The sequence below is a fragment of the Thunnus thynnus genome, chromosome 1 (genome assembly GCF_963924715.1).
Source record: "Thunnus thynnus chromosome 1, fThuThy2.1, whole genome shotgun sequence".
NCBI classification, from domain to species: domain Eukaryota; kingdom Metazoa; phylum Chordata; class Actinopteri; order Scombriformes; family Scombridae; genus Thunnus; species Thunnus thynnus.
Genome location: NC_089517.1, coordinates 36,360,728 through 36,374,026, shown reverse-complemented (window position 1 = coordinate 36,374,026; position 13,299 = coordinate 36,360,728). Strand labels below are relative to the sequence as shown.

Genomic DNA, 13,299 nt, shown 5'->3' with positions numbered 1-13,299 from the left:
CGCACAACAAGGGGAATAAACACTCTGGATCACTGCCACACACCATTCAAAAATGGATACAGAACAGGATCATTACCTGTGTTCAGGAAGAGTGACCATGCAGCCATCTTGCTGAGGTCAAAATATGTAAACAAACTATGATGCATGCCCCCAGTGATATGAAAGGTCAGTTAAAGTCTAGAGCAAGTTCCAGGACACCACTGTCATTGTCACCGATGACATCAATGGATTCACTGAGTCTGTGGTGGATTTAATTTATAAAACAACAGAAGCAATGGCAACCAAAACTACAGTTAAATCATTCCACAACCAGAAACCATGGATTACCAGAACCATCTGAGATGTCATAAACACACCACTGCAGCCTAAAACTTAGGTTTGCAGTCTGGAAACATGGACGATTATAAAGCAGAAGCCTACAATGTAAGAAGAGCAGTAGAGGAGGCAAAAGGGACTATAGGAAGAAAGTGGAACTGCAATTCCAGAAGCATGTGGTAAGGTCTAAGAACTATGACAGATTATGACCAAGATTATGACCAAGCTGTTATCACAGTGTGTATGCAAACAATCACAGGAAACTTCACTTTAAATGTACAACAAAGTTTATTAATTTCAGCAGTATCAATCATAAATCAATAACACTTCAATTAACAAACATCTATCATACAACTACACTGAAGCCAACAGTCATAAACAATTACATCATGCAAGTTCCAGTTAAGATGGCAGATGTGACCTACGTGGAGTTATTTTCACACAAGAGTTTCAGTCATAGGGCATGATTGTGAGATTTGAACAGAGGCTGTGATTAAATGGTGACCGACCGTCAACACGTGCCCCTGATCACAATAATGGTGTCAGACAAAGCTGAGCATCTGTGTTGCCCAGCAACATGTGTCTGGTATACCAGACTAAAAGATGGTGCCACATTCATTCCTATGAAAGTTGCTCTGTGGCGCATGAAGCCAAAAAATTAGCATCTTGCTGTAAAGTAATTACCTGGATGTTGCTCACACTTCCTGACTGTTGGGAATAATAAAATGGTAGTGGTGGTAAAAGCAAGACTAAAACAGGGACTTCTTTGTGAGAGTACAATATTCTGCAGAAGAATCAGCAGATTAAACAATTTTTTAAACCGCACTACAGGCACTGCTCTAAGAACAGCAAAATTGTCTATCAATTTCAATAAGCAACTGAAGAAGAATGAAAATGTGTTTATGAGTGTGAGTGACTGGATCAATAAACTGAAAAGAAAGAAAAACTAAAAAAAAAAGTATGTTTTGGTTCTTTGACATCTTCCATACATCTGTTTTTCAGCAATTAATATATCCCCAAATCTCCCTCCTGTACTCCCGTCCTCTCACCATGGCCCTGATCATTTATCTGCCTGTCTGTGGTAACGATTGGCAGCTGAATAAAAGCTCTCCTGAGTACGCGAAAGTGACCTTTTCAGTTTTGCGTTATTACCTTAAACAGCTTATCATGATCAATCTTGAGCTTCTTTCTCTGGTTTTATCGATAGCAATTAAAGACCGGGATGAAATGGCACAGCAATTAATCGACAGCACACTGCTGCACATCTGTATTTACTGCAAATGGCAAGAAAGTGTTGCCAGTGCAAAAACACAATACACAGTACTGCCATAATAATTATATACTTTTTCAATCATTAATTAACCTTAAACTGATGGGTTTAATAGACAAACAATACTGATTAAATAAGAATTAAAAATATAGAGAATTATTATTCTGTATTTAAATGATGTATAAAGACTTTTTTTTTTTTTTTTTTTTTTTTTTTTAAAAGGAAAACACTGCTCATTTTCAAGTTGAGATGTACTGTATGAACAATAAATTTGGAAACAAGAAATGTTGCAGGTCATGTGGAAAGTCAATGAGCTTTGCATTTTTATAGAGAGGCAGATGCTCCTAAACTAAATCACCTGCTTTAAAGTAAGACAGCTCAGTCTGACTGTGTTAATGTTTGACATATAGAGCGATGGGGTTCTGGCTTTGGATGGAAAATTTAGCATTTGATTTATTCTCCGATAAATGAGTCACTGGGTTCATGTTGAGTCTAATTTCCTGTTTCCTTGTCAGTGATAAACTCTAATTTTACTGTTGATCCTGCATTGAAACACACACAGTATGAAGTGAAGTGAATCAAACTTTGAACATTGTAGTCCAAAATGTGCATTTTTTTGTTTATTTTTTATCAGCAGTAATTTAATTTAACTGCAGGGATTGAGGGTTGGGAATAATGAATGATTATTTGAGTAGTCAATTGACAGAAAATTATCTGGCAACAATTTTGATATCTGATTCATTGTTTAAGCGATAATGTCAAAAAATGTACCGGTACTATCTTCTCAAATGTGAATATTTGCTAGTTTTCCCAGTTTTTTATGATAGTCAACTCGACATGTTTAGGTTTTTGTCTGTTGGTCAGAAAAAACAAGTGAATGAATATGTTAACTTGGACTTCAAGGCATAATTATCAGCATTTTTATATTCTGTCATTTTATACACTGACCAATCAATCAGTTATAACAGTAAAGGGAAGAACTGTCAGACCTATTGATAATGAAAATAATTTTTGGTTGTATACAGTGACCAGATGTCCCAGTTTGTCCAGGATTGTCTGCAAATACCCTGGTGGATTTTGGGAGACAAACGTAATTTTTCGTCTGCTGAGGTGCTGTCCATGGTGTTGAAAGGTGCTCTCACTAGGTGTGCTAAACGCTGAAATAAACACCTGTGGTGTGTGCATAAGCATATACATGTGTGCCTGCATGAACCTGTGGTATATTTAAAGATCACAGTTTGGGGCTTTGAAAATATGGTCACCCTATGGTTGCAGCCTTAAATTTGATGATGATGGAATCATACTTGCCCTCAGTTTTGTTTGTATTATTTATATGTAACACAGCTTTACAACAAATGTGTTCAACATAAACTAAAACAATTCAGGTCTTAAACTAGATTTTGAGACAGAGGGCCTCTTCACACGGAGATGGGGGATGGAGGACCTGTCATAGTTGATATTGTGCTTCAGTGGTGCAAATGACCTTTTCACAAATGATGTAAACCCAAATGACATGGAGTAAACCTGGGGCTTTTGGGGCCTCTGGGACTCTGAGACCCTTGGCTCTAAGGACCACAAATATCAATATTTAATTTAGTTTTTGTTTAACTCAAGAACTGTGAAATCTTTGGAAAATCTTGAGCTTATCCCAAATTGTTAACAAATTAATCAGGTTTATGGATGGATGGATAACTTTATTAACCCCAAAGGGAAACTACAATGCTACAGCAGCTACTTATATATATCACACAATACTAAAACAATGAGGTAGGTAAAATAAACAAATACACTTAAAGGCTAAAATATTGTATTAATATATAATCATTAAATAGACTAACTCAAATAGAATAAATAAAAATAGAATAAAGAATAGAAATATAGCCATGGTTGGAATATATGTCCCTCAGTAAAAGACAAAAATATTTTTCTTAAATTTAAGTTGAAAATTTGGCCCTAGTGAAAATATTTTCCACTACACCAATAATTTTCAGCGCTACATGTTTCAAAAACCTAAAGAAGGTTTTTGAAACATGTAAGGCTGAAAATTATAGCAAAAAGTCTGGAGAGAATATGGAAAAAAAATTCCCTTACTTCTTGGTGATATGAGTTTTTTTTTTTTTTTTTTTTTAATTATAGCAGCGGTAATATCCTGCTATCATGGTCCTGCCTTCACATCACCAGCTTGAGGCCTCGTAGCATCTCCTAACCAATAATAAATGCTGGTGTGTTGCTTCAATAACTCTTATTACTCTGGGCAAATAACTTTATACAGCACAGATGTGGTTGTTGAGACTGGAGGGACTCAAAAGCTGGCATCTCATATTGACCATTAAATATTAAACACTGACAGGATGAAAATACAGCCCCTGCACTCTGGGAGAGATACCGAATGTAGCACTGGTCTTAAGACATATATGTGTGTATGTGTGTGTGTGTGAGAGAGACAGTGGTTCAGTCTTTGATTTGTTAAATTATAACCAAGAGGACGATGGCTGGTGGGGGTGTACTCCAACCAAATGTAGGTATCTTCTCATACTTGGATAAATGAAAATCGTAGTACACTCACTGAGATTCTTCATTCGGGTTTGATGATGAAGGGGCTTTTGAGTCATGGCAGACAACTCGAATGTTCCTCAAAAAGAAAAGTCAACATTGGGACTTTGGGTGGTGCCATGTGGTAGGAGACAGGGTGTAAAATTAGCTCTTACAAGAAACAATTAAATCCAGCTCTTTAAAACTCACAAAAACTTTACAAAGAAATTAATAAAAAGAGATGGAGAAAAAAGGGAGGCTAAGCAAGAAGGATAATGCAAATAACGGATGTACCGACATGGTGAAGGGAACGATGCCACGGAAGATGCTTGTCTGCTGTGAACAGAACTCGGTAATATTGGCAGAGTTGCACAGGCTAAGACAAGAGCACACAGAAGCGGTTAATGACAACTACAAGGCTCTTGCCAGACTAGAGACTAACATGAAGGAACTGGTGGAAAGAACAGCCTCATTGGAACAACAGTAAATATGGAAGAAAGGCTGGGAGATGCAGAGGAAAGGACAGCACGACTGGAAAGATCAGTCGCCTTTCCGCTTCACCAAAAGGGAAAGTTATCTGCAAAGTGTGACAACTTGGGATCAAGCATAACAAAATACAGATACATGGCATCCTAGAGGGAAAAACCATAAGATTTGTAACTGATTTTAATTGTTCATCAATGCAAATGCCAGATGACATGGACAACCGCATCGAAAGAGCCCACCACTCACTGATCTCCAAACCGAAAGAGAACACTGCTCCTCCCTGCGAGCAATCATTGTCCACTTCCTAGACTATCAGGTGAAAGATTATGTAATACAGCAAGCATAGAAACAAAAGACTACATATGAGGGATGGACCATCTACTTCAATCAAGAGATACAAAAAAAGAGGAGACAAGTATGTGACATATTAAAAAACTAAAGGCGAAGAACATGAAGGTGGCTGTGGCTCAGGGGGTAGAGCGGGTCGTCCACTAATCGTCATGACATCAGTGTATGAATGTATGTGTGAATGGGTGAATGTGGCATGTAGTGTAAAAGCGATTTGAGTGGACATAAGACTAGAAAGGCGCTATATAAGTATAGTCCATTTACCATTTAACATTCCCATATCCTTCCCAGCTGAAAGTGTTTTTGGAATCAGGGACTAAGACGCTCACTACAATAATGGAGGCTGCGCCTATGCTGAAGGACGTGGGTATTTATGTTGATGAGGATGGGATGGAGAGAATACAGAGTGTGATGATGCAAGGCAGCTGGACCACAGTGACAGGACAGGGGGAGAAGAGGAGGCAGCCACGCATCAGAGGTGGGCCTACAAGCCCTCGTCGATGAACTCACTAACACGATCATTATGGTAAGGACCAGAGAAAGGACTTGAATAAATAAATGCATAAGTAAGCAGAGGTCCTGCAACATATTTGGGCAATCTGCCTAATATAATGCATATTGAGTATAAACAGAGCTGGTTAAAGGTACTATACTACCTATGTAAATTGACAGAAATATTTGTTTTGTAAATATCATTTGTGCGTAGCAACTTTTCATAACAGTTGGGAAGTTTCATGTGCACAGTGCTATTTCTGCAGAGAGAATTCGCCATGGGACTTTTGGGAGTCATATTCTCTTGTTATTGTATTACTTCTTCTGAAGGAAATGATTATTGTTTGCCTTTTTTACTGTGTGAAATTTTGCACAGTTGTGTTGGTTTATATGAGGTGCAGAGCTGATGGGTCTCAACTTAAATTAATATGAATAGGTTAAATCTTGTATAATGTCCTCGGTTGAAATCATCCCATCAAGAGGAAGAAGATACTGAACCAACTGAACAAAAATGTTCAATTGCTTTAATGCAAGAAACACATTTTGTTGGGAGTGAATATAAAAAACTGAAAAGGAAGTTGGTAAACCAAATATTTCATGCCTCATATGGCAAAGAAAAGGAACAGTGAGCCGCTCAGCTCTGTGTCTGAGTGCAGCGGGGACTGCTTGATATAACCACTGTCACATCACAGCGGGGCGGGGCTTCTGTACTTGCTGAGCAGGATAAAGGCACATGCCCCACTCAGTTAAACTGCCTGAGAGAGAAGAACGAGTGCACACATGAGAAGAAAACAGAAGTGTAGGCAGTAGGCTCCAATAGGAGCGCAGACACATTTGATTGGAAGCAGAAATAAACTGCTTCTACAGTTCAATCTCAGTTTGGTCTCACTGATGAAGTTTCTGTCTGGATCAAAACCATTTAATTTATTAATTGCTTATCATTTTAATTGATACATTTGTCACTTGATACATACATATGCGGTTCTCATATGCGGAAATAATAAGCAATCAGCCCGTTCCAAACAGGCACATTTTGAACAGGCACTGCACTAGTTAATTAATAGTTCTCTACCATTCTCTGCAGAGAAAGTGATAAAAGATAATATGGGAATGGTTGTTGGCTCCATAGAAAATATGAAGACATTACCCTCAGAAACATAAGAAATGGAAGAATATTTGTAAAACACTATTCAAACTAGAAGAACTGTTAATGTCATTTACAGAGGAAGAGACAAAAAAGGAGCTATCAAAAATTTATAAAGCACAACAGCACAAATCTAACAATAACAATATGCATGTCAAATAAAAATGGGAGTTGAAAACAAATATTATAATAACAAATAAAAAAAATTGGGGGGAAACATTTCAAGCAGGACATAAACCAACAGCCCATTATGTAGGGAATTTGAGTGGAAGGTGAAAAAGCAGAACTATGTTGGAGGGGTTGGGGATTGGTGGGGAACCTCACACATATATTTTGGGATTGCCCAAAGCTCCTGGATTTCTGGAAGAATGTTCAAAAGGAGATTAAACAGGTTTTGGGTATTAACTTACCTTTACATCCAGCACTTTTCATGCTGGGTATACTTCCTGATAATATGGCAGATAGAGATTTGATTTCTTTATTGAGAATTCTGCTTTTAATAGCAAACAAAATGATAACAGCTTCCTGGTTGAAGCCGCAGACCCCCAACATAACACAATAGAGAGACAGGGTAAAAAAAACAGAAAACGAGATTACAGCTGAAAACAGGCAGGTTTGCTGAAAGATGGTCACCATTAATACAGGCAATGCCAGAACTTTAGTCACCACTTTTTTCCTATTCTTACTTATTGCATTGTATTTACTTTTTTTAATATTTTTTATTCCTACAGTTGTTGGGTTTTTTTGTTTTGTTTTTATTTCTCAGGTATAAGCCACCAAGAATGTTTGGCTAATACCACAGTTAGTGCATTGTGTATTCATTGGTAGTATGAGTGATGTGGTATTTGATATGTGCTGTTTTATGAAAATAATTATTACCAATGAAGAATTATTTCATAACAATGTTTGGAACAGACATAAGAAAAATTATTGAGAGCTTAATTTTGCTGAATTTAGCCATATCTTCAAAATTCTGGAAATTTATTTCATAAATACAATTTTTAAAAATGCAGACTGTACAGTTGAAGCTATATTGAAATGGTCGAATAAATGGAAGTATTTAAAGTGTAAAAACTAAATTGTACATTTGACATATGATTGATTTTTTTTTTTTTAATTGGCCTGTTACTTAAATTGGCCTTACAGTGCACATGATCTTGAAGGTTTTGAAATTGTCCACTTATGCTGTGGGAATAAAAACACTGAAAAGGACTTTCTTGAAGTAATATGTGAAGTAAGGCATGAATTTATACCCTTATGTGGCAAGCCAATTTGTTTTTCAACATGATATTGATTTAGGTTTATGTGTGAAAACTTAAGCCTTGTAAACCAAAATTATACTCCTAAATGAGGTTACTGCTATGGTTACTGTATATAGATGCTCTTTGCATGATTTATAGGTCAGCAGTGGATTTAAAGGATCCTATCCTTCTCACATGCCCATATGTACTTTGAAATTTCATACTAAAAAGACTCACCCCAGGAAGGGATCACTTCACGGCTTTACGGTTTAATGTATCTAGACAGACTTGAAAAAATGTGAACATATCCTTTAACCCTTGACTCTAGTAGCACTGTCAGAAAAACAAATGTATATGTCCTGTATTGTTTGCAGGAACTGTGCATCTACTGTTTACTCAAAGTAATACAAAGCATTCATGCGCATATTCAATTTGTGATACACAAAGACAATCACTGCAAAGAGAGGGTTTACACAAGAAATGGCTTTGCTAGATTACACAATCTGTGCAGCATTACTGGAAAGAGGGAAAATGACCTCAACCTTCACTATGTGGTCTTCATTAACAGAAAATACTGCTGGCACCAGAAACCAGTAAGGGTCCTCTTTAAAAAAAAAAAAAAAAAACAACAGCCTTTATCATTTGCTCAAATCCATCTATGTGTGACCTCTTGTACTCGTGAGAATAAGTAATCTCTAGTAGCAAAGTAAAGTAGCACAACCTTGTTACACCACAGGAAAAGCCTTTTAGAGAGTTCAGAGTCGGACATACTGTACAAAGCATGTGACCTCAACAAAAGACCACAGTTTGCCTTTGTCTTTCACTGTTGTGCTTCCTTTACAATCCAACTGAAATGATATTATTGGGGGTTTTTTTGGTCTGCTACTGCATACTTATCTGCTCTGTAAATCATTTGTCCCATGTTCTCCTTTGAGAAAAAAATCAAAAACCAAAAGAGAGAAATTTGTATTTTATGTTTGTTTCATGATGTTGCCCCCCAGTTTTGCATTAATTTGATTGAATACTGTTCCATTATCTGTCTACATAGATGAACACATTATTTTGATACAGCAAATCAAATCTTGCGTAAAGCAGTAATGCGGTGTTCTATCACAGGCAGAGAAGACGGTCACACTGAGCCTGATTGCATCGTGCTCCACAAAAGCCACAGACTCTGAACAACAACCCACATTAGCTTTCCTGGTGAAGTCTCCTCCTTATCTTACTTACAAACATCAACACAGGTCTTGTCCTGCAACTTAGTTTGCTGAATGAACCACCAAACAAACATCCACTGGGGAAAGTTCACTACCTGTATCATTAAGTACTAATGAGACAGCATTGTTTTTATGTGCTATGACCAGAGCTTCACAGAAGACATGTATATAGTCTTAAACTGTGACCTCATTTGCACCTCAACAAATGAAATATGGGCCATTTGTCAGAATTTTACCAGTATTTGAAAAAAATTAACAGAGAGGTCATACTTTCTTCCTGTCGAGCCAAATGAAGCCATTGCAAACCCAATCAGTGCATTGTGTATGCCACATTGTTAATGTGTTTTATGAATACATGAAATGGAAAAACGTTTACTGCAGAGAATTATCACAAAACTCAGCATTTCAATACATCTTCCACCTAGAGAAAGAGATCATAGTGTGTCATGCGCTTTATATCAGATTCCCTCTGCAGCTATATTACACTGAAAGAGATTTCTTCCTGTGGGATTTGATTCTCTGCCTGCGCATTGTAAATAATTAATTTCTCCAATAAGAAAGAGAGAGTCATTAATATATGTGACACACGGAGCAGCCGTGATTTATTATAGCTGCCTGTTAATTGCACATGATAAAAGGTTGTTTACACCTTTAGCCCGTTTCCTTTTGGCCCCAAAGTCATATTTTCAGGGATGATATTTTTCATCTGCCACTGACTGCTCCTAAATTCAAATTATATGGTCAACTCATTGTGCTCAGAAAGGATACAAGATACTAGTCTTTGACCTTGGTGTGAGAGACCAAAACTCAGGTATGTTTCAGCCAATTGTTCACACCAGTCACAGGCAGTAATTACATAGGTATTTGCTGGCAGGGTCAGCCGAGGATACCAAAAGAAAAATGAGTCACTTGTGCTATCCGCTTAAGTTAAAGAGTTAGGAGCGCGTCTGTGTGCCACGTTTGTAATCAGCACAACAGCAAAATTTGCTGCCTTAGGAATAACACTCTCATCCCAGGAGAGGCTCAGAGACGGGTGAAGAGCAGAGAAAAGTTATGCCCGGAGGGCCTCCATGCACCCAATCAATTAATTACTCCCACTTGTTTTGAAATTAGCATAACAAATATAGCTCGTGGTTGGCACTGAGAAACCTACTCATGCATTCTGGCTGAGGGAGAGCAAAAATGTGTGCAGAATATATATGTGGGATACAAAATGCACTGAAAAGGAAAATTAATGACACAGGCTTCTAGTTCCCCCGATGTCTTTTGATTACATAAAGGGAATGGATATGAACACGCAGCTCCCAGTACACGCATCCTAATATTTACCATGCAGGAAAAATGCATATAAATCCATATGGTAATGTTATTTGGCACCTTATCTACAAACTACAATTGTGCCTGCTCTGGGTCTGACACAATCCACAAAAGAACACAATTTCAACATGAAAACAGCAATGAGGCACTGAAATATGCGCATACAAACACTTAAAGTAGCTACACCTTATAAACCAGGTCCTCCTAACTCTGAATCATGTGGCTGCAGCTAGGGGTATAAAGAAAAACGAAAAACTGATACGTATCAGAAAACCCAATCAGGAGTCAGAAATACATTTGTATCCTAACACAATCACAGATACAACCCAAATTCCATGTAAAATCCAGAAAACCCAGAAAAATTACCAGGAAGAGCAGCATAGCAAACAATGTTATCTTGATGATTTCTTTTAGGTTTTTAGGTCCTTGGTGAATTAATGTGTTTTGTCTGAATTTCTGCTCTTATGGCTCCTAAAACCTGAATACGCACAGTAATCAACTTTTTGAATTTTTTATCTTAAACCTGCAATAACTGATTTTATTGGCCACTTGGGGGCAGCAGAAACAAGCTGTGAACACAAACACTGAAACACTTGCATTGGAAAAAGTTGTATTGGCACTGGAGAATAAAAAAATATATATTTTATTTTGATATTTTTTGCATTATGTGTTTTTCAATGTCAATCTTCAGATTTTTTCGTCATGTCTTGTTTTTCAGTAACAGTTTTTTTTTTTTTACGTTGTCAGTGTTTTCAGTGTCACTGTTTGTTGATTTTGAGTGTTGTAATTTTTTGCTCTAGGACTGTTAATGTCACTTTATTAAGATTATTAAGATTATAATATTTTTTCAGGCAAGAAATTAACCATGTAGATTCCCAATATGTGGTCAGTTTAAATCTGCTGCAACGTTTTTGTAGATATGAGGAGCCACTGACCGGGTGATACCAGCCGGTCATCTCGGCTGTTAGCAGCCTGAGTCCTGCATCATCATCCTGGGGAGAGCATGATTGGATTAACTGATCTGTGCAGCCCTTTAGTGATTTAACGCTGGCTGTAATGTCTCTGCAGCATTTAGATATATGATACAATTCCTTTTGGAAGATAAATGTTGGTCTCACAGATGAAATCTAACAACTGTAGCTGCCACATTAGTTTGTCTGAATGTAAAGTGAAGCTTTACAACAGTGCTGCCTCTTGGGGTCTATATGAACAGATAACCACATTTCAATAAATATGAATGTATTAAAATGAATGCATCAGTCTATATTCAATTTTGTTTTATTTTATTAAGCTACATTACAGACTGAATAACATAATCTACTGCATCTCTTTGTCAAGGTTATTTTTTGTGAGAAAAAAGTGTTAGTGGAGCTTTGAGTTGAGATTATTTTGTCACAGTACAGTCAGGTAGGTGTGTTGAGAACAAGGCAATTTCTGGGGAGGACGCTTAATAATAGAGCGAAAATTACAAGAGTCTGGCTCAAAATCTCCACCATGATGCCCTATATCTTCATTGGACCGCAAGGCATACTGGGTAATGTAGGGCCTCCTCTCTTCACCAAAATGCTGACAGAAAGTTGAAACTGAAAACCAATGACAATGAAAAAAAAAACAACTTACTGTTCTGGCCTTATAAAAATCCTACTGAATATGAACTGAATCAATATTAAACCGCAGCCAGATCGAACTGTATCACATGGTTACAAATTCATTTATGGTTTTCTGAAATATATAGTGGACAATGTATCTAGATATGCATTGAATCATCTGAGAGGGATAGATAAACATGCCTCATATAAATGTCCAATACAGATCAAGTATAAGTGATGGTGTCCAATGTAAACAGTTCCCTCTTGTAAACAGCTGTCTTCATGAGATTTTTGCCTGCTACACTGTTTGAAGCTTACAGTGAACAAAAAAAACATGCAGTGAGCAGCAGTTCTGTGGGTGAAGACAGGCTGTAATTGAGAACTGTCAAATATGGATGGTCAGTCTCTTTCCAGCTAACAGGAAGAGCACAGGTATATAAATAACAGCTCAGCACAATAGTGGTGTGCAGAGAAGCATGTCTGAACACACAGCTGTCGTAACGGCAGAAGAGTGTGTCGTGCGGTTCTGTCAGCAGGGAACAAGAGGTTGAAAGTATACTGGCAACATGATCAGCAAGACTGGATAACTGAAAGGTGACACCCTAGAGTACACTTCCACGTCACTGCAGCAAGGTGAGAAGGCCAGGGTATGATTAGAACATACAAAGTATGGTCCGACCATGCCTATGGCAAAGTGTTAATAGTTGTTCCAAATAAACACACTCAAAGGCAGGGTGAAAAGCCGGCCATCATAGAGAAGGATGAGATGCAATGAACCATTCATATGGGGATGATGGTGCACACTTTACAGCATTCTTGCTGTATACACAAAAATATGTTCAAATTCTGCCAAGTGTCTTACCTCCACACACACTTGCCAATCACTGTTTGCCAGTTTCAGAAAGTTGCAACAATTGTCAGATGCAGCCCCCAAATTTCAGATGCTGTTTGACGTTCCAGCAAGCACTTTGGATGACGCATTCTGACACCTTTAAACCACTGGCTGTCAAGTGTTCAAGTGGTGTGCAGTTGCTCTTCTGACTCTGGCTTTCACTTGAGTGTGTTTACGTCCACATCAGGTGCACACTGTAGGAACTGGAGACTTTTCTACACAGTTTGAAGGAACAGAAAATAAGCAAATTCTAAATAAAGTCATCGTATTTTGTATTTGTTTTCAAATCTTTTGTAATGTACTGTATGTCTAAAGTCTCCAACCCACAGACATGAGAAGATACTTGGTATGTTCCCTGCTGATGGATTGGTCTGATCTGGTGAGGTGTAATTAATTTGGCCAGTCTAAATCATTCTACTGCAGTGTTAGATTGCATATTAACATACTCTATTTGCA

General features: G+C 37.6%; 1 long non-coding RNA gene across 1 annotated transcript; it reads right to left on the bottom strand.

Annotated features, from left to right (window-relative positions):
- Window positions 1-11,628: 11,628 nt before the first annotated feature.
- On the bottom strand, window positions 11,629-13,054 carry LOC137189613 (uncharacterized). Its single transcript, XR_010929675.1, has 2 exons — window positions 12,814-13,054; window positions 11,629-11,945 (listed from the first exon to the last, which is right to left on the bottom strand). It is a non-coding gene; the product is annotated as an uncharacterized lncRNA (long non-coding RNA).
- Between the last annotated feature and the right edge of the window lie 245 nt (window positions 13,055-13,299).